This window comes from Mugil cephalus, chromosome 16 (genome assembly GCF_022458985.1).
Source record: "Mugil cephalus isolate CIBA_MC_2020 chromosome 16, CIBA_Mcephalus_1.1, whole genome shotgun sequence".
In the NCBI taxonomy this organism is placed as follows: Eukaryota; Metazoa; Chordata; class Actinopteri; order Mugiliformes; family Mugilidae; genus Mugil; species Mugil cephalus.
The window spans coordinates 23,953,633-23,976,999 of NC_061785.1; the positions used below are offsets into that span (position 1 = coordinate 23,953,633).

General features: G+C 40.2%; 1 protein-coding gene across 8 annotated transcripts in view; it reads right to left on the minus strand.

Moving 5' to 3' along the window:
- The window catches only part of ryr2a (ryanodine receptor 2a (cardiac)), a 235,045-nt gene that overhangs the window by 202,580 nt on the left and 9,098 nt on the right, over nt 1-23,367 (minus strand). The window lies entirely within an intron of this gene.

Below are 23,367 nucleotides of genomic sequence, written 5' to 3' on the forward strand. Positions count from 1 at the left end.
AGCAGCTTATCAGTGATGTGAAATCTGCCTTACATGTAGGCTACGCGAATTATTTAACTCATAAAAGTCCTTTGTGTAGGCTAGTAGGCATCAATATTTTAAAATAAATACTTGGTGTAAAGGTGCAGCAATTACGGGGTACTGCTTACACACAAAAAATGTATTTCAATTAAACACTCTACCTCAAATGTGAGTATGCAATGATCTATGAAGGAGTATGGATACTATATGCTGTCCGTGTTTTAATGAAATATAAAACACATAAATCACAAAAACTGATAAAACGCAAAGCCCAGTGGACTCAGAAACACTGCCTGTCCTAAGCCATCACGTGTCTATGATAAACTTCTTATTAGTAAATCTGACAGCACAGCAAATGTGTTCTGAGTGACAGTATTATGGCCAATTAAGAATCGCAACAGTAAATCCTCATTTCACTGAATAAATGAATCAGCATATGTCTGTGTAGTTAGTATCTGTCCACACAAACTATACTATGGATGAGGACTATGCACTAAAATTTCAGCTTCACACCAGGAGGTGCCACAACCAACTACCTCAACAAAGATAGCATCTCAATTTTAACTGTACTGGTGACAATGATTACTGAACAAAATATGTTATGGAAGTTGTTGTGTGAAGTAAGATGGGCAGGATGCCACATCAATGGTTGTGTATTTTATAATGGACTTTATGGGACCATGGAGCCTAGTGTTGTGCCTGTGCCACAGTCTCATCTCAAGGCAAATTATTGTTATTGGCACTACTCTGAAATTGGGTACCAAGGCTAATAAATTCCTGAGTAAGCTCTGTACTGGTGGTGCCCCAATCCTGAGGCTGAATGAACTTTAGAAGACAGTCCTGGCACTTGCTGGACTTTCTTGGGTGCACTGACGCCTTCTTCATAACAATTGAATTGCTCTCTTTGGAATTCTTGATGATCTGATAAATGACTGACTTCGATGCAATCTTACTAGGAGCAATATCATTGCATGTGAAACCCTTTTTATGCAAAGCAATGATGACTGTGCATTTTTCCTTGCAGATAACCATGGTTAACAGAGGAAGAACGTTGATTTCAAGCACCACCCTCCTTTTAAAGCTTCCAGTTGGTCATTCTAACTCAATCAGCATCACAAAGTGATCTCCAGCCTTGTTCTCGTCAGCACACTCAACTGTATTAACAAGAGAGTCACTGACATAATGTCAGCTGGTCCTTTTGTGGCAGGGCTGAAATGCAGTGGAAATGTTTTGATGAAGTTCATTTTCATGGCAAAGGAGGACTTTGCAATTAATTGCAATTCATCTCATCACTTGTTATAACATTCTGGAGTATGCCAATTGCCATCATAAAAAATGAGGCAGCAGACTTTGTGAAAATTAATATTAATATAATATATATAATTAATATAAGACCAAACAGACAAACCTGTGCACCACCTGAATTAACTACAAGAGAGCCTCACACATGGATCCTGGAATGCTTGAAGCTGTAAGACATCAATAAGACTCTAATGCCTCTTTCACATTGAAAAGCCCAGGTCGACCCACCTTTGGTGTGCTTTCACATCTCCAGAAGTCCTGGGTCTGACCTCCTGCTGTGAGAGCTGCATGCCAGTTTTTTCCCTCTCATATGTCATCACTTCAACAACGTCATCATTAAGTATATCAATAAGTACATATTTAAGTACATTACACTACAGGTAAACAATGGACATGGTGTGTGACCTGAAGAATGGACTGGTCATAGCCCCGCTATTTCAAAAGTTTGCTGATATTTGGATAAATCTCTGTGTCCTGCACAGTGCCTGATATCTGCCAGTGCCTGATATCTGAACATACATTACACATGAATACAAGAGATTATAGCCATTTGATTAATTTCCATCTCGAGTCCCATTGGCAGGTGAATAATAATAATTATAATAATAAAAAAATGCAATTTACATAATACCATAACTGAACAAAAACATACAAAACATATTAAGACAATACACAGTTATCACCCCATGTCAAGCCCTCTGACGCTGTACACTAAGCAGAAGGAAGGAGGCCGCTGCTATCCAGGATGAAAAAAACAAGGCCCATAAGTACATCATGAAGATGGCCCCTTACTAACTTCCTTAGTGAAAACTTACAGAAAAAAAAAGAAAACAAAGAGAAACAGAAGGAATAGCAGGAACCTTCATGGGAGGAAACATTCTTGTACACTATGTAGCACCCGTAGGTATTTGAAGTGGCGAGAGTGGAGTGGAAAAGGCTGAACTGAAAGCAGCACACTGACAAGTTCTGAGAACAAGATGGTAAGAGGTCAAGATCAACTACACTGGGTAAGATTGCAGGTGCAAAGTGGCCTGTGAAACAATCTAGCATATGACAGTATAGGATGCAAGCAGACAGGGTGTACATAGAACACCATAACCAAGTCACTGTCACAGTGTATCATCTCGCACACAAAAACTGAAAAGACTGACACTGAGATCCTCTCATTTGAGGTCGTGACCATAAAGACTCAATGCACTAGCTCAAGAAAACACTGATTGTGTTTACTTCTAGTATGTTATGCAACAAAAGTAATTTTTGTGATGCTAAAATGATGTGACGATTTTACTTCAGTGACTTGTGGTGATTGTAATTGGAAATGCTTCTGTATTATCCTATAGAGAGTCAACAATCATAATAAAATTAACCGAACATACATGTCTATGTGAGAGGAAACGCAGGAGACACAGGAACATGGAAAAACATGGAAACTTGACATGGAAACAAGATGGTACATGGTCTTGCTTTTATATAGCGCCTTTCTACTTACTCAAAGGTACTCAAAGAAACACATCGACCCATTCGCTCACACAAGCACACATACCAGTGCCAGTTGCAATGGGAGCAACTGGGGGTTCAGTGTCTTGCTCAAGGACACTTCGGCATATGGCACACTTGAACTGTGTTCGTGGACAACCCACTCTACCTACCTAAGCCACAGCCGCCCCAGCAGTTGAGTTGTAAGCCACACTAAATAAAATTAAACTGTTTACAAATTATAAATACATGGGAAAGCAGTCAGTTATTCTCTCAGAAAGAATTGATGAGAACACAATGACTTTAAGGCCCTGACTACCAACTGACAATCAGACTAAATTCAAAGTAATACTCAGTGGTGCGGCTACATTTGGAAGTGGTTTAAATTTTTCTAAGTGCCCAACCAGTTCGTCTTCTTCTTTTGGGTTTCTTGCAGTTTTGAGTTACTGGTTGTATTACAGTCCTCTGCAGGATAAAACTCAAACAATGACAAAATTTTCTCAAGCCTCTGGGTTTTTGTTAATGAATCTTCTCAATTTGTGTTTACGTAGTCATCAATGACATTGACTTGTCATTTCAGCCCTTAACAAAACACAACTGCAAGCACAACTCTTTACTAAAAACCCAGCCCAATATTGAATCATCCTGCAAATACAGACAGCACAAACAAATACGGACACTTATGGCCTCACTAACTTTTATGTAACCAGCTTATTGCGCTGTGGTGTGACTGAACTTGTGTTGCTGTTTCGAATTCAGCATTATTCAGCTAACTTCAACTTGTGTTACCAGTGGTATTCATTTTTAAGATATTTATTTTTAAATTATTTTCTTTTTTTACTCAAGCTACCATCCAGTTATAAGTCATTGAATTCTGAATCAACATGTTTTGACAGAAAACTATTTATTGCAACCACCTGCCTCACACTAAGCCAGACTAGTAGAAGGATACTAACACTGAAGTAAAAAAGAAGAGCGATGCAGGCAAGAGACACAGATTAGCTGATTCAGATTTGAAGTTATAGCAGAGAGATGCAGCAAGCGGTTACGTAAGCCATAACTTTATGTGGGAGATGGGTTATATGTCTGAGCTAAAAGGAGCACAGAGCAACTTTGCAGTAAAACAACATATAAGTGTGACAAAAAGAGATTTTCAAGAGCATGTGGGTTTCAAAAATGGCACAATATTTAGCGATGATATCACATACAGTGAGATGACTACCAACTGAGCAGCACTCATGCATAATACTTCCATAACCATTTTTGACAGTTGGTACTGCACATGCTTTACATAATGCTTCGCCTGGCCTTCTGCATACCCCCCATGCCTAGATTTTGGTTTGCCTTCCAAGCTGTTGGTTCGTCTGTATTTCTAGTGTATCCAACTGCTGAAGGACTGCATCTGCACCTCTTGGCAATCTAGCAGCTGTACCCTTCCTGGCTGAGAATCTGTATCAGGCGTGTTTCCTGTATTAGGTTCCATGTTTTAGCCATTTTTGTCTCTGAAGACCTTTCAAATGTACTGGCTTTATATATAAACGAAGAACATCAACAGAAAAATATGTGTTTTAATAAAAAGCACGGCCTTCATTAGTGGATCAGAGACCCAATACTCAGTATTTTTATGTAATTTTATGGAACCTATCAATATTAAGTTTTTAATGGGTGTTTTAGGATTTGTTTAGTATTTTGTGTGTGACTGTACAAAAAGAAATTGTACTTGAAGACCCAATACAGTCTTTATGTTGCTGTTTAGAGCAGGTAAATATTTGGATGAACCACAGTTTCCTTCAGTTGAACAGAGATAATTGTTTTTGGCACTAAAGACAAAAGGACTGGTGTTAATAAATAAGTCGAATCACTGTTGCTAAATCGCTGTGAGACTATCAACTTAAGAACATATCCAGAGTGAAGGGTTTAACAGACCAGGAGAAGCTCATCCATGCTTTCATCTTCAGTAGACTCGACTACTGTAATGGTCTTCTGCCTGGACTTATCCAACAGAGCATCCAGCTACAGCTCATTCAAAATGCTGCAGCTCAAATGACCAGAACAACAATATCAGAGCACATTACTCCAGTTCCTAAGTCTTATACTGGCTCCCAGTCAGCTGTAGAATTTGTCCACATTATTAAGTGCAGTCCAGGCCTTATTAGATGGCATTCATCAATTGTTCTTGATGTAACCCAGCACAAGTTGGCAGGTAATACCATACGTGCATGTGGGCCTTCCCTAAATATGAGTGAGACCATCACCAGAGCCCAGAGGTGGGTCAGGGGACCCAACAACTGAGAACCACCACACCAGTGCCGGAGCGCCAGGGAAGCCAAACCCAGTGAACCACCATAGCCATAGGGCATGGCACAGCTGCGGTGCACATGGTGAGCACAAAAGCCTGTAAATTCAAGTTTTTTGTTTTTGTTTTTGTTTTTTGTCATTTTAAATATATTTTGGAAGATCTGGGTCAAGAAGTTGAAGTCAGTCAGACAGGGACAGGTCTGCTTCCCATTTTGATATTGGTAGATGTACAGAATGAGTGGTAGATAGTAAGTTATATATTTTAGAGAGGGTTTTAATCTTTTTTGTTTTTTTGATTTCGGTTGACAAATTCTGGAGGGTGTATGGTATTCTGGAGCATTGGATTGTCTTGATCACCTGTAGGTATTGGAGAAAGTTTCCATTTACTATAACAAAAATGTCAAATAAATCTGTGTGTTTCACAAGTTCACAAGGTTTTCCTGGAAGAGATGATGAATGTGGGTGAAAATTTTCATTTTAACTGTCGCTATGCGTCCCATAAGAGAGATAAGAAGATTGGTCCAGTACCCCAGTCATCACAGATTTTCTCCAGGAGTGGATGAAAGTTCAGTTGGACTAACTCTGATAGTTTAGGTAAGGTATTTATGCCTCAAAAAGGAAAAGGAAAAAGGAAGTTGGGGATTCTGGACTACAGGATCCCATGCATTGTCCGTTACTGGTTATATTGCTGTTTTGGACCAGTTGACTGAGTGGGCTGAGAATTTTGAGATACAGTTACTGTATGCTTCCTTCCAAGTGTAAATGTTTTTAAATCCAGGCTAAAAATATTTCTTTCCAAGTGCTTATGGCTAAGCTCTTTTAATGCTTTTAATGCACTTTAGTATTTTGCCACATGACACTTAAACAGCCCTGCTGTATACTATGTTCTCAGGACTTCAATACACTGTTCCTCAGTCTGTATAGAGCTAGGGAGAATGGTATTTTCTTTCTCTGCCCCGTCAACTTGGAACTCATTGCAGCACAGTTGTAAGCTTCCCAATAAAATTCCCCTTGGAGACTTCAAACTCTTTCTTAAGGGCCTGGAAAGATCTTCCACTGGAACTTGTTCCTGTTTTATTCCTGGCACTTTCACATAAGGTTTGATGTTTATGTCTATCTGTAACTCTATGTTAGTTTTTTATTGTTATCGTAGAGAATGTATCTCAGTGAGTCTGTCTATAAAGAATGTTGCATCGTTGTTTTAGAACAAGTCTTTCTTTAAAATGAGTCCCTGTGTCTCAAAATGATTTAAGTGTATAAATAAAGATTTAATAATAATAACTAAGAAAGTATGCACTCTTATTTTATAACCTACTTTAGTCTAGCTTTCTTTTGCTTTAATGTCTTTTTATTGTTCTTATCATAACTTATTGATTACAACCCTTGTTGTTTTTCTTCAGTGTTTGTTTCAGTGTATGTCTTCACCTTTTTATTGTAAAGCACATTAAACTGCTCTGTGTATGAAATGCTCTATATAAATAAAGCTGTCTTGCCTTATTTTAGAATTGCGTTTCAGGCTCAAGTTCAGTGTCAATCTTATACATTTTGTATCCATGTGAGGGAGCTGCACTCACTCCCCCAGCTATCAGGTCAGCTCTTTGTTTGTTTATTTTAATATTTACTTTTATTAGAATATTTACATTTTACTAAGCATTTATTTAGTTTAATACATAATTATTTAGTTTAATGCATAATTATTTAGTTTAATACATAATATATTTCAATTTAAATTTGTTTCATTGGTGTTTCGTTTGTAATCATGCTTACTTTTGGAGGTTTTCCAGTGTGGAGCTGGTGCTAAGGAAGCACACACTTGAACGCCACATTTCCAACTCTGGACTATGCAATATAGTATTTAGAGAGGAAGAGACAGGCATTGTTTTCTTTTGTTTTTCTTTTCTGTTAAGCCTATTAATACTAATTTAAGATTAAAACATTTGTGTTGAAGTTATTGTATTTAACAGGGTTTAATTTAGAACTCTTAATTTACATTTGTAGTTTCCTGATTGGTTTTTGCATTTGCATGCAACCTCTGCATCTTAGAGATGATTTAGACTAACAAGTATTTAAGACGATGGGTTAAGGCATTCTGGTATTTTTTTTCTGCAGGCTTGAGGGACCTGTAAGAATTTGACACCCATTATCACTATGGCCGGGTTGTATTTTTTTTTAACTTTTGTGTATTAAAAATCACAGCTCTGAATTCTCCTGTTGATGGTCATTTTGGAAAACCTTGTGCTTCTTCAGAAGGCTGCTCTCATTTTGTGGGGGTAAAACATCAATCCCTAACATTTAGTGAGAGAAGTGGGATGAGAGAAGTAGAGTGAACCTAAGTGGCCTAAATTAAGAATCCTGCGGTCGTTTGAACCTCAGCAAGAGGAAATGCAGGAGTGTTGAGCTGTGGGAGGACAATCTCCATTGGAGGAGCACCAGGAAGGCCCAGCAGTGAATGGAGATGGGGAGGACAATCTCTGTCTTTGTGAAAACTATAAGACAAGTGTTATCTGTTGTACATTTGAGATTCACCTCGCTACTTTGTGTGGGGAGGTGTTGTAGGGGTCTCCTATTGTAATTGCAATATACTCTAAACTTCAAACCCTTAGGTTATTTGTGATTATTTGTGTGTTCAGAAGTGCCATATCTTACACAGACAATTTCCACCACATCAGTTCCAGAGGGAGCAAATACAGATGAACAATCTCAGAGATGAGATAGAGGGACACCCAGAGCAAGCTGGTCCCCAAGCCTAGCCACCACCAGTGCCAGCAGATGTAGAGGAGGCACCTGTTCCTCAGCCACCTGCCCATAGAGAGCATGTAGGAAGGTTTTGCTATCAGTCTCAAGCTTGAAATAAATGGGGCTGTTTCTCAGCAGAGATTCAGAGAGCCAGACATGCAGCCAGGTGAAACCCTATACAATCGCCTCTCAGAACTCTATCAGAAGTGGGTGCGGTCTGAAACAAAGAGTAAGGCAGAGATTGCAGAAGTTTTTATTTTTGAGCAATTTTCTCCTGAGAGCTTTCTCCTGAGATCAGGGTGCGGGTGCAGGAGCATGCACCAGAGTCTACACAGAAAGCAGCTCAGCTGGTGGAGAACTTCCTTGGTGCCAGACGTAGTCCAAAGAACTACCACCATGAAGCAGCACCACAGAATCCAGCACTGCAAGGCAAGTTTGTCGGCTCTGGTATGGGTGGTGGTTCTTCAGTCAGTAGAAAAGTGGGTGGATCTCCAAATCAGACAGGAAGGCAAAGCTCTAATCATGCCAAACCCTGTTATTATTATACTGGTTAGGTTGAGTCAAGTCTGGGGGGAAGCGGCAGCTAGCTCCAGTGAAAGTACCTAAATAGCAAATCAGCTATAGCATTGCTAGATATTGGAAGTGTTCAAACTTTAGTTATCCATCTGTCCTTAGGAGGTGCCAGGGAATGTGGTTACAAGGGCACAGAGGTTGCAGTTTTTGGAGCCAGCAGGGGAAGAAGTATTAGTGCAAGAGGAAACAGTAACTGGGGGTCAGCAGGGACAAGCACCAGTTTAGGCAGGTAATAATATTTAGATGGATATACCTTTTGCTAATGCAGAAATTCCCAGTAGTAATGCAGAGAAGGTGAGGAAATCTGGACGACAGAGAAGGCAAGACAAAATGCAAGGCACCGCAGATATTGTGACAGGTTCTTTGTTGGATATAGATCAGGAAGATGCACCAAGTTCAGGAGGCTCATTTCAGTAGCTACAGCAGCAGGATTACTCTCTTCAGGACATGTTTAAGTAGTCAGCAACTTTATAGGGGCAGGACCCAGAGGTTCTTGATGGCATCAGTTATGTTAAGGGGGGTTGTTGTACCACAGAGCTGGGGATTCTAGTTTGTTGTAGCTGGTAGTGCCACAGAATTTGAGGGAGAAAGTGTTAAAGCTGGGGCATAGCATACCCTGGGCGGGGCATCTGGGTACTAGGATTTGTTTCTTGTAATGTTTTATGTTTTTAATGAATGAAGCACTTTGTGTTGCATTTTCTGTTATTGCATGAAAGGTGCTATATAAATAAGTTTAATTTGATTAAAGAAAATTTTATCAAGTTGCCAGTTGGTTTTACTGGCCAAGTTTGCATGAGGAAGTGCAGAAGTACCATCAGTCATGTCCAGAATGTCAGCTGTCGGAGGATAAAGACATCACATCTCATTTCCACTCCAGGCTTTACCCATTATTGATGTTCCATTTAATCGTATTGCCATGGACTTTGTTGGGCCTTTAGATAGAACACAGGCAGGACAGTACATCTTGGAAGTCTGTGATTATGCAACAAGGTAATAAGATGTTCCTGCTAAGGGATACCTCGGCTACCTATGCTCTCCTCCAGCTAATTTCTAGAATGGGCATACCTTCAGAATTTTTGGGAGATCAGGGAACAATTTTTTTTGTCCAATACCCCTAAGCAGGTGTATAGATTGCTGAGGATTAAAAGCATTAAGACCAGGCCACCTGATGGCCTGGATTAGAGGTTTAATCACACTCTAAAGACCATGCTGAAAAAGTTTGTTTCTGCAAATGGCAAAGACTGGGACAACTGGCTAACTTACCTGATGTTTGCTTACCATGAAGTCCCAAAGGCAGCTACAATTTTCTCCCCTTTTGAGCTGGTGTTCTCGTCCTTCTACCTACTACAGAGAACAAGTTGTTTGGTAAATGGCAAGGTCCATATACAGTTACCAAAAAGATAGAAAAAGATGGGGGCTACTACTTATGAGACAGAGATGCTAGAGAGAAGAAATCCTAAGCAAACCTTCCACATTAATCTGTTAAAGGCTTGGAAATCCCGGGAAACTTCAGCAGAGTCATGGTTGTTTGTGCAAGCAGTGGAAGAAGAGGATGAAGCTGTTGGCGAGTCACCAGATCTTCCGATCTGTCGTCTGTTTAGATCTCTCTCACTTACTAGTGGAACAGCAGGGGGACCTCCTTGCCATCATTCCCCATGATCTTTTTGAGGAAAAACCAGGAAGCATAGATCTGGTCAGTCATGATATCCAGTTAAAGATTCCACACCAGTTCAACAGAGAATGTACAGAATTCCAGAAAGACTGGTTCCAGTGTTGATGGAGGTGGTTCAGGTGATGATTGACCTTGGAGTCATTGAGCCCTCAACTAGTGAATGGAGCAGTCCTGTGGTTCTGGTGGTCAAGAAGGACAGAGGTATTCGACTTTGCATTTAATTTTCGTAAGGTGAATGCCCAGTCGCTGTTTGATGTTTATCCAATGCCCAGACTTGATCACATTGAGAAGGTTGGAAAGGCACGATACATCAGCACTCTGAATTTGGACAAAGGTTACTGGCAGGTGCCCCCCACTAAAGCTGCCAGACCTCTGACAGCATTCAGAACACCCTAAGGCCTCTGGCAGTTCACCGAAATGCCTCTTAGTTTGCAGGGAGCACCAACAACCTTCCAGAGGTTGATGGACAAAGTCTTGGCAGGAATAACATCCTTTGCTGACTCCTACATTGATGGTATTGTGATCTACAGTAGCACATTGTCTGAACATCTGGTGCATCTGCAGGACAATCTGCAGACGATAAGGAAGGCTGGTCTAACCATTAACACCCAAAAGTGCTCTCCAGCCAGAAGTGAAGCCAGTTGCCATGGCTACATCCTTGGAGGAGGGGTCATTCAGTAACAAAAGCAGCTATCAAAGCCAGAGAAGGGCCATCAACCAAAACACTGGGCTTAGTGGGTTGGTACAGGAAGTTTACTCCAAACTTTTCCACTCGAGCGGCCCCTTTAACTGACTTGATGTGCAAGTCCCAAAGCAAATGCCTCAAGATGAGGAATTGGAGCTGTTCTTCTGCAAGGGCAGAGTGAACAGCAGAAGCCAGTGGCCTACATAAGCAGGATTTGTTTCCCAGAGAGTTAAATGGGCTGTTTGGTTTTAAATATTATCGACTGTGGGAAGGGAGTTCAGCCTTGAAACTGACCACACACCTCTCAAGCCGTTGGAATCTATGCAAGACACCATCTCTTGCATCACCCGATGGTTCCCGTCACTGCAGCCTTCTCACTTCAAGGACCACTACAATCAGTAGTCACCTGTCAGGTCAGCTCTTTGTTTGTTTATTTGTATATTTACTTTTATTTGAGTGTTTAATAAACATGGTTCCTGTTTAGTTTAATAAATTTACTTAATATATTTCCCTTTAAATTTGTTTCATTGGTGTTTCGTTTGTAATCATGCTTTCTTTTGGAGGTTTTCCTGTGTGGAGCTGGTGCTCAGGAAGCACACACTTGAACACCACATTTCCAACAGGTGCTTCCACTCTGGACTACACAACGTAGTACTTATTTATTTTTCTTTTGTATTTTCTTTTCTGTTAAGCATATTACTAATACTAATTTAAGATTAAAACATTTGTGTTGAAGTTATTGTATTTAACTGGGTTTAATTTAGAATGATTAATTTACATTTGTTGGTCGGTTTGGTTTGTTGTGATTGGTTGCTTGTTAGGCTGATTGGTGAATTAAATTCTATAAAATTGACCCTAGGTGTGCGTGAGTGCGAATGGTTGTCTGTCTCTGTGTTAGGCTGGCAACCTGTCCAGGGTGTACCACGCCTCTCGCCCGATGACAGCTGGGATAAGCTCCAGCAAACCCCGGGACCCTAGTATGGATTAAGGGGTATGAAAGATGAGAAGAGATGAGTTAGGGCATTCTGGCATTTCTTGTCTGTGGGCTTGGGAGACCTGTAAGAATTTGACACCCTTTACCACTGTGACCAGGTTGTATTTTTAATTAGCTTTTGTGTATTAAAAATCACAGCTCTGACTTCTCCTGTTGGTGGTCATCATTTTGGAAAACATCCTGCTTCTTCAGAAGGCTGTTCTCATTGTGCGAAATTTCATACTTACAACATAGCGACAGCGACAATATCCAGGGTGGAGCTAAATAGGAGCTCATCACTACTGTCTTTGTATGTTAATGAGTTGTCCATGTTGGAATGATTAATAATTTAATGGTCCTTGGAGCTATATCCCTGAATCCCTCAGTCAATCCTCATACGTGCACAAATTGACTATAGACCCGCCTACACACTCGATTCACCAGTCTCAAGTCCAAAGAAAATAATACATAAGCCTATCAATTTAAGATAAAATCCATGATGTGACACTGAGTTTGTTGTCATGAAAATGAGGACGCATCGGTGATGTCGTCATGTGTCTCTGTATACACCAATGGTGCCCACTGGGAAGGGCTTATCATTTATAAGGCAGCCATTTTGTCCATGTTTTGTTGTATTACAAGCTGTGTTTAGGTTAATGACAAGCCTATTTCAGCAAAGTGCAACTGAAATTACATTTTATTTCAACAACAAAATAAATAATAAATAAAAATGGATCTTTTAAACAAATCCCACATCAAAATAACTACATGATCTTGCAGTGCATTGTTACATCCCTATTTTCGACCCATTATTCTAATCCCCAGTTTGTGCTAATCCTTGCAAAAAGGATGAACTTTGTGAATCCAGACTGGGAATTGCAGTAACTGACTTAACTGATCCACTACAAAACTTCAGCTTGATTTGATAGCTTTAAAATATGCCATTCATGAATTATACTTCACTGTCACTTCCTGACATGTCTCTAAAGTCTGTAATAAAATGTAAAAGTAGCTGAATTATTTATTTTTTTTTTTTTAAAAAACTAAAAATTCGATTCCACCATGAGTGTGACATCTACACAGCAGTAATTAACTTTACAAAGCTGGTGTTGCTGCTCATTCTGTAAGTGTCTTAAATAGCACACCTACATGAAGTTTTCTGGTGTCATGAAAGGCCACGACTGGCCTCTGGGAACGCTGCAACAGCAATCTGCCAGTGTGTAGTGGGCCTATAGTTATGTCCTAGTGATAGATACCCATCTTTGGCACATGAGATGCTGAACAAGGGAATTGTTTTCTTAAATGCTCTACTTTCCCTCTTTGACAAACATACACACATATGGTCACCTGCTCTATCCACAGTATGTAGGTTGCTGCGACAACTGCTTGGGGTCACAGCACAGAAAAAAGAAAACCTATTCTACCCACGTTTGCTATTTTTAAGAAGCAGGACAACCAGGAGCATACACATTCCCACATTCTTGTATGTAGAACAGGTTCTGATACTGCCATTTAAACTTGCTTTGATTGGCCTCAATCACTGTAGCAATACAGTCCACATATGTTTGGACACCAATACATTTTGTCATTTAAGTTGTTGTTTACTGTAGTTGCATCCAAATGTGGCATTTGATTCAGGAACTTAAAAACAGGCCATCCTTTTGTTCCCACAAAGTTAATATTGTGATAGCTGTTTTTGAATTATTTTTTTATCAGACACTTCAGGTTGTTTAAACATACCTGACATGTTTCAATGGTATAGGCTCTTTTGTCTTCTGGAGGAATCCCCAGGCGTTCCCAGGCCAGGCGAGAGATATAATCCCTCCATCATGTCCTGGGTCTGCCCGAGGTCTCCTTCCATTTGGACATGCCTGGAACACCTCTAAAGGTAGGTGTCCAGGAGGCATCCTTACTAGATGCCTGAACCACCTTAATTGACTCCTCTCAATGTGGATGAGTAGCAATTCTACCCTGATTTCCTCCCGTGTGTCAGAACTCCTTAATGCTCCTGCAACGCTGTGTGTCAGACAGGCTGGTCAGCAAGACTGGGGCCCCACAGGGGACTGTCCTCTCTTCCTTTCTCTTCACCCTCTACACCACGGACTTCAACCACTGCACAGAGACATGAAATCTCCAGAAGTTTTCTGTTGACTCTGCAGTGGTTGGATGCATCAGCAAGGGTGACGAGGTGGAGTACAGGGCTGTTGTGGACAACTTTGTCACATGGTGTGAGGAGAACCATCTACAGCTCAATGTGACAAAGACGACGGAACTGGTGGTGGACCTGAGGAGGACCAAAGTGCCGGTGACCCCAGTTTCTATCCAGGGGGTAAATGTGGACATTGTGGAGGATTATAAGTATCTGGGGGTTTACATTGATAATAGACTGGACTAGGGAAAGAACACAGACGCCCTGTACAGAAAGGGCCAGAGTCGCCTTTATTTTCTGAGGTGGTTGAGGTCTTTTAACATCTGCAGGACTACGCTCAGGATGTTCTATGAGTCTGTTATGCCCAGTGCCATTTTCTATGCTGTTGCGTGCTGGGGCAGCAGGCTGAGGGTAGCGGACGCCAACAGGTTGAACAGACTGATACGCAAGACTAGCGACGTTGTAGGAGTGAAGCTGGACCCTCTGACAGTGGTGTCAGACAGGAGAATGCTTCACAAGGTGAAAGCCATCCTGGACAATGAGTCGAACCCACTCCATGACGTGCTGGCCAGACACAGGACCAGACTGATCACACCTCTTAGAAACACTGGTTTCACTTCACTTATACTTGTACATATTGTTATATATATATTTCCTATATTTTTTTTTACATTTGCTTACTTATCCTTATTGTCTCCTACTTATTCTGATTGCTCTTTGTAATACTGTTACACTTTGGGTTGGAGCTGGTGTAACGAAAAATAATTTCCTCCTGGTAAAGTAATTCTCATTCTGATTCCTATATAAGCCCAGCCATCCTGTGAAGGAAACTCATTTCGGCCACTTGTATTCACGATCTTGTTCTTTTGGTCATTACCCAGAGTTAATAACCACAGGGGAGTTTTGGAACATAGATCGATTGGTAAATTGAGAGCTTTGCCCTTTTGGCTTAGCTCTCTCTTCACCACAACAGACCAGGTAAGTTGTCATTGCAGACACCGCCCCGATCTGCCTGACAATCTCCCACTCCATCCTACCCTCACTCGTGAACAGGTTCCCAAGATACTTGAACTCCTTCACTTAAGGCAAGACCTCCTTCCCAACCCAGAGTGGGCAATCCAACCTTTTCTGACTGAGGACCTTGGCCTAACACTTGCCTGCGAACCGCCCCCGTAAGAGGTTGTAGTTCGATGACCACATTTTCCTCATCCCTGGAAGCTGCTATATGCACTGTAAAAGGTAAATGGTTAAATAAAAAGAATCACACTCGTGTAGTCTCATTAAATATATTAATTCGTAAATTCTTACTTAGATTTATATATTTTTAGGTAGTCAACTACTAACAAGTTAACAAGGACATGATATTTTAAGAGGCTCTCATTACTAATCAGCAAACTTCACTTACAGTGCTTTTATCGTTTTAGGTGATCCTTTATAATAGCGGTCATACGTTCCATACAAGGCAAAACTCTTAACATAAGAGCACCCCTGTTGAGTATAGGTGGTCTTTAATGCAATTTAGAATGCGTTGTGTTCACACTATTGAAGGAATGTGGACACTCATGTGAGAACAACTCCAAATGTGGTCAGAGATAGGATCTCAATGCTTCACACAACAATACACTGTAATTTTAGACTTAGACAGACTTTAATGATCCTCGAGGTAAATTACTTTGTCACCATAGCTTCATTGGAAGTAAAAGAAAACACTAAAAACCACAAGAACGATAAATAAAATAAGATAAAATAAAATGAGATTAAAATTAAAGTAAAATAAAAATGAGCAGTGTAATCAAAAAATGTTAACATTAGCATTATGAAAATACCTGTCTTTTATGTGATTGGATTTCCCAGATTTAATCTTAATGCAAGGTTTGAACAGGCCCATAGAAGATGAAACAGTGTGATCTCATAGTCGGAGATGTCACATTCCCTCAGCTGCAGAGACTACTTTCCTTTTGCCTTTTAAGCTTTCATCTCATTTAATTCTCCATCTCTCTTCTCTCTACACTTGCTCCTTTCCTATCCCCCTCTCCTTAACCATCCACTATGCACTACAACATTTTGCTATGATCATTTAGATTACATAAGAGCGCTGCAGTAAGAAGTAGAAAGGATGAGAGAAGCACAGATAAATGACGTGCTATGGTATCTTGCTATTCTGTGTTTCATAATTCTATTTGTATTCTTTCATTTCACTCACTCACATTCATACGAAATCCTCTCTTCAAGTGGGTATTCCAACTTGCAGCGCATTTTGAGGCTAAGAGAAAGAAGTTTCAACTCAACATAGGTTGCTTCCTTTTCTCCACTTTCAAACCGTGTCTCCTCTGGCTCTTCACAGTAATCCTTAACAATTTTTGTTCTCAACAACAGCAAAGCGCTGAGGTGTCATCTTTAATGTTAGGTGTATGTTTTGTAGCTTCAGTTAAAATTCACTTAATGAGTTATTTTTACAGTTGTTTTCATAACTGTGATGTCCACACTACCACAGCAATCAATATCTGCAAAATTTGCCATGGGAAAATATCAATAATGCACTAATTGTTGACAGATTTTCACATATATCGACCAGCAAACAGGAGAAAGATTTCATGTAGCTTCAACAGTTGTGCCACTACTGTAAACAGCTACATCCCCTGCTGAAATTCTGATTCATGCCTCTCTTTGTCTCTCTTCATCCTTTGAACATGTTAAAGGTCACAGCCCACATAACTAATAAAAACATCTTCTCTACCTCAGGCAGCACCTGTCTTTCACTTTTTGAAACATCACAGCAGATCGGAACGCACTATATAATATAAAGTTACCATCTTTCTCGGGGAAGATAATAAAACATAATACAATACAATACAGAGGCTTATACAAAAGTTAAATGTGACATAACTTAAAAAAGTCTAATGTACTGTATCATAGATTAATTTATATAATACACACACACACACATATATATATTCTTAAGTAGAACTAGAAAATTACCTCTGGAAAATTTTGAAAGGGCTACGGGGGACTGCTGCCAGGGTTACCGTCTATGTCAACATGAGAGTTAGCAGAGTGTTAGCAGACTGTGGGCGTCGTAACACCTTCCTGAAGACTTTGATATGTTTTTTGTCTTTCTAGAGTTAATATTTTGGACACACGTATGAGTTAAAAACATGGGTCCCTTCTGCTTCTCTGACCAAATCTTTACATGACAGTCACTGGAGAGCATTCAGGGGCTTGACTGCAAACAGAGGCTCACAGTTTAAATTCTGTACATCTCACTGCTTTGCCGAGCACATTGTGAGAGACAGAACAAGTTTGTCTACAACTGTGGAAAAAATCATGTGTCTAGTGTGTAAATTGTGGCCAGGATGAGCGTGGAAAGAGAAAAGTTTCAGGCAATTTCACACACGCTCTCTCCCTCTAAGTAGTAACATTCATTTTCAATGGGAAATTAATATAAGATGTAAGAAAACATCAACATCTATCTGGGTTTTTCATCTCATCTCATCTTCCATACTGCTTAATCCTCACTAGGGTAGCAGGAGTTGATGGAGCCTATCCCAGCTGGCATTGGGCAAGAGGCTGGGTACAGCCTGTACAGGTCGTCAGCCTATCGCAGGGCTAACATAGAGACAAACAACCATTTGCACTCACACACACACCTAGGGTCAATTTAGAGTCACCAATTAGCCTAATGAGCATGTCTTTGAAGGTGGAAGGAAGCCGGGGTACCCGGAGAAAACCCACGCGGACACAGGGAGAACATGCAAACTCTGCCCACAAAGGCCCAAGCTGAACTTGAATATCTGGGTTCTTTAAATAAGAAAAACAAGTGAAGCACCTTTTGAAAACAGACATGGAACATTACTAGGCCTTGAGCCTATATCTTCAAATACATAGACAACATGGGACAAAAAATGCCCGAAATAAAATCAGTAATGTACTTACTAGTGTAATAAACAGGACAAAACATGTCCCAGTTAATCATACAGACTTCAGTAGACCTTGGTAAAAAGATAATCGTTTACCAACTTTTTGAATTTTTGTTTGTCTGTGTCCCATTGCCTAACACGCTCCATCGGCATCCTCTCTCACTCGCTGCAGGTCTTCTTCACCTCACAGGATTTAAGCTGGAAGGAGCTCAACTGCGCCACCCTACCGTCAATGTATCACAATGTTATTCTTTAGTCAGGAGTGGGAGTGCACCAATAAATAATATTCAAGCAAGCGTGAGCGCAGATTCCTAGCAAGTAGAGTTGAGCCAGATACTCGGCTGACACGAGTACGGATCGAGCACTTTTGCCGAGTATTATACGAGTAATACGAGTCAATATCTGTGCTCAGATTGAATGAAAATCCTCATTGGTTATCTGACTGTGTCTGCGTCCTGTGATAGGCACCACGCCGTGCCTATCACTACATACACATACACGTGTTGCTGTGTCCCGCTTTGCTCACTCTGACACACAACAGCTCTCTGTCTCTCAGGTTTGAAGACTTTTCCGTTAACGTTTAGAGTTTCTTCAGCTTCAGGCTTGTTTTTACTCCAGTTTGTACTTACTTATCAACCAGTGGAGTTCTGGTTAACTTGGGTTCGTTCGGACATGGTACTTAATGCAACTCGTGTTGGTCGGAGATTTTTTTCCTTTTCTTTTTTAACCGTCGGCTGGCTCGACCAAATTTTTTTTTTTACTTCACGCAGAGTGTCTGACACTTTCTTGTTGTATTTCATTAAAAAATAAGGGTAGCAGTGGTATAAATACTACAAATTCAGTTATAGAACTGTGATCCTTTTTGTTTAAAATATAAACAGATTTGCCCCATTCTGATTTTCACAACAGATGTTTATGACTTATGACCCTACAGATAAAGGAGCTTTCTGAGGACTTCAGCAAGAGGGCAGTTACTGATCATCAGGCTAAAAAAAAAAATTACAAAACAATGTCTAAAGAATGCGGAGTCTCCAAAAATGGGGGTAATTGTCAGCGAGCTGAATCTTTAGCAAATTAGGTCATGCAAGGCATCTACATCAAGGACACGGGTTCTACAAAAGAGCAGTTAACAAAGGATTAAATAATGTTTTGGAATGTCAAAAGCTAACCCACTAACATCTCAGTACTTGAGTGGTTCTTTACTAAGAAATGGGCTAAAGCTCTTCCAAGCTGCTGTAGACAACTGATCAGCTGTTAATAGAAATATTTAGTTACTGCTACACACCAGGTAGTGACCCACAACAGATATTGACTCTTACTTTTGCAATTCACAAATACGTACAAATTGTCATTTTTGAGTCAACCTAATGCAGAAATGTACATACAGCGGGTGTAATAAGTATTGAACACATCACAATTTTTCACAGTAAACATATTTCTAAAGGTGCTATTGACATGAAATTTTCACCAGGTGTTGGTAACAACCCACGTAATCCATACATAGAAACAACCAAAACAAATAAGTTCAGAAATTAAGTTATGTGAAATAATGTGAAATGACACAGGGAAAAATACTGAACACGCTTACTGATATTTAATACTTTTTATAAAAGTCTTTGTTGGTAATGACAACTTCAAGATGCCTCTTGTATGGAGAAACTAGTCACATGCATTGTGAGTGCATCAGGTGTGATTCTTCCACACAAACAGGCTTTAAATCATAGATTTTCAATGGGATTCAGGAAGTCGGGTGATTGGCTGGGCCATTCTAGCAGCTTTATTTTCTTTCTCTGAAGCCAGTTGAGAGTTTCCTTGGCTCTGTGCTTGGGATCATTGTCTTGTTGAAATGTCCACCCTTGTTTAATCTTCATCATTCTGGTAGATGGCAGCAGATTCTTCTCAAGAATGTCTTGGTACATTTTTCCATTCATCCTCCCTTCAATTATTGGAAGTTTACCAGTACCATATGCAGAAAAACAGCCCCACATCATGATGTTCCCACCTCCAAACTTCACTGTCGGTATGGTGTTTTTGGCGTGATGTGCAGTGCATTTTTTCCTTCAAACATGCTGTGTGTTATGGAATCAAAAGAGTTCAGTTTTGTTCTCATCTGACCAGACTATGTTCTCCCAGTATTTTACAGGCTTGTCCAAATATTTTTTCTTTGAAACAATTGTACCTGATAATTCCAGGTCTTTCTGAAGCTCTCCACAAGTGGTCCTTTGCTTTTGGATAACTCTTCTGATAATTCTCTTCACTCCTCTGTCAGTATTCTTGCGAGGAGCACCTGTTTGTGGCCGGTTTATGGTTGAATGATGTTCTTTCCACTAACGGGATTATGGCTCCAACAGTGATCACTGGAACATTCAGAAGTTTAGAAATACTTCTGTAACCAATGCCATCAGAATGTTCTGCAACAATAAGGTTGTAAAGGTCTTGAGAGAGTTCTTTGCTTTTGCCTATCATGAGATGTTCCTTGTGTGACACCTTTGTAATGGCACACCTTTTTATAGGCCATCAGTTTGGACTGGACCAGCTGATATTCATTTGCACTGACAAGGGGCAGGATGGCTTTCTGATCACTAATTGATTTCAGCTGGTGTCTTGGCTTTCCATGCCTTTTTCCGCCCGCCTTTCTGCATGTGTTCAATACTTTTCCCCTCTGTTATTTTGCATTACTACACATAACTTCATTTCTGAACTTATTTGTGTTACTTTTCACCTGGTGAAAATTTCATATCAATGGTACTTTTAGAAATATGTTTACAATGAAAAATGTTGATGTGTTCAATACTTATTCTACCCACTGTAGGTAAAAGGTAAGGTGCTTTATTTGTCATTACACATTTTACTGTACAACAAAATTATATGGTCGGGGGAGAGACTACTAGGGACTGTCATCATGTGAGACGTGCCTCTCCTGGAGTGACTTTTTTCAGAATTTTGAGTGTTTTCTATTAATAATTGCTTGTTGTTACCTTTACGTTAACTTTCCCTGACTTGATTTTGGAACACCTTTTGCACTGCTGAGTCAACTGTGACCTCTACTCTACTGGATGACAGAGGCATGACAAGGAAGCCATGCTAAGGCCTCACCCTCGACTGACCCAGGCTCCTCACCGAAGCTAGATGCTAACTTCCCCGACTGGGACCGGCTTGAGCGAATGCTCTTCCTCATGAAAGGCGACATATTTCGAAGAGTTGACACAGTGGCTTTTGACCTTCGCTCTGCGATCACTTCTGTTAAACAACTTCTGAATGACAAATATGTGGACCTAGAGGGGAGGTCGAGGAGAAATAATGTCTGTTTGATTGGTGTCCCAGAAGGCGTGGAAGGCCCTTGAATGATCAACTTTATTGCACAGCTCCTAAAGCACTGTTAAAGATATGAGATGCCGCTGCTTGACCGAGGTCACCGCACCCTCTGTGTGAAACCTAAATTACACTAGATTACACTACATCCATCTCCAAGAGAGGTTCTACCTTTGCAGGTGTGAAGTGGCAGCTCAACTCCTGCCTCGGTACTAAATTTGGACTTTTCCCGGCCACCCTGAAGATAACCCTTCCAGGCAGATCGATGCACACATTTGATGATCTGGACTCAGCCATGGACTTTGTCAATGCAAGAAGTCCGTTACCCCAGATGCTGTGGTCTAAGGTATAGTGCCACTTTCATTTTTATCTTTTTATTTTGGTTGTTAATTTATTTATTTACTTGTGTTACTTACGTACAAAGTACTCCATCATCTTCAACACTTAGGAGGGGACGTTGTCTATCCTCAGGAGACTCATTTAAAGGTACTGGACCACTCTAAGCTGCCTAGTAGGTGGATTGGTGAGATGTTTCATTCATCTCGTCAGGGTAAAGCTAGAGGTGTTACAATCCAAAAGACTGAAAAGTCAATCGATTTTACTTATTCTGATATAGTTTCTGACACTGGGGGAAGATATATAATTGTTACTGGCCAGTTATGTAATACTCGTGTTGCTCTCATTAATATTTATGGTCCTACCTGCGATATTGAGGCCTTTTTCCAGTTAGTATTTCCTAAATTAACCAACATGCCTTTGTACATAATGGGGATCAATCCATCATTCCTCCACTAGAAAAAATGTAGCAAATTCAAAATCAGCCAAAACCATTCAGTCCTTTATGGATGAATTTTCAATGTCTGATCGCTGGCGCTTTTTCAACCCTTCAGGGAGAGCATATTCCTTTTTTTCCCAATGTGCATCACATCTTCACTCGGATTGACTACTTTCTATTGGATAGCCATCTCTTATCGTCAGGACATTCATCCTCCTGTTATTTTGGAATTTCAATTTGAGGGTTACATGGCATCTTAACACATGGTTGCTATCCCATGAAAACTTTTCTTGTTTCAAGTTTGCCCACGCCTTGCCCACGCCTTGCCCACTGTATAAAATTTTTCCCCACCATCAGCATTCGGAATCTGCGCTTACTTGCTGTGGTTGCTCTCATTAAATCAGTATGTCTCAAAGTGTGGGGACATGACAGGTGGGGCGTGACACGAGGCAAGAAAATATTCAATTTAATGTCCCTTCATTCTTGACAATAACACCAGATCCACTACGTGAGGGCCTGCACGAAATGCAGGGTTAGTTCATTCTGGGTTGGAAGGTAGAGGGAGTAGCCACACATTGATCAGAGAGTGGTCTGCATTCTCCTACCTTTTGCCACATCTTATCTCTGTGAGATGGGCTTCTCAGTTATTGCTTTGCAGAAAACAAAATATAGATCCCAGCTCAACATTGAGCATGTTTTAAGAGTGGACCAGTTTGACATGTGGTCCATAGGATGACAGGGTTCAACCCAACTTGGCTGTCAGAGAGGAAGTATCCCAAATCTGCTATGGGTATGTATGTACAAAAATAAATAAATAATGAAACAAATAAAACAGATAGTTTGGTTCGCTGCCACATGCATAATGAATATTGTCTATTGATTTATTTATTTATTTTGCACATGCATACTATAGAACTCTCGGAGCTAATGTCACCCTGCACTGTTAATATATTATATTATATATATAATATATAATATTGATAGGAAAGTGCGCTTCTCTAATACCTATTTGGTTTAAAACTGTGAGCAACTAACTAATTAATCTGAGTACTCCAGGATGCCAGAATAGTCGGGGACAAGCAAAGTGGAAAACATTACATAGGATTCCCAAAGATCCCACAAGACGGCAGATGTGGATTATTGCAATATAACGAGAAAACAGAGCGGTGAGATCCCTCAAGAAACAAGTTTAACTTGTGTAGAAATCATCAGGGACAGAATGCAGTGTTTTCCAAGCATAGTGTTTTGTTTATTTAGCATGTTTTAACACAATGTCAACAGATTTCTTTTCATAAAGGCAAGTTATGCTAATGTTTATAATATGGATGGGATGTTGCTCATTCAGCACTAAATCTACTCACAATGAGAAATAAAATTTAGAACTAAACAGTTACTTGTTATTATGATTATGTTACAGTACAATGAACTTGTGTAGTGAATAAAAATGAAAGAATAATTTTGTGTACGTATGTTGTGAT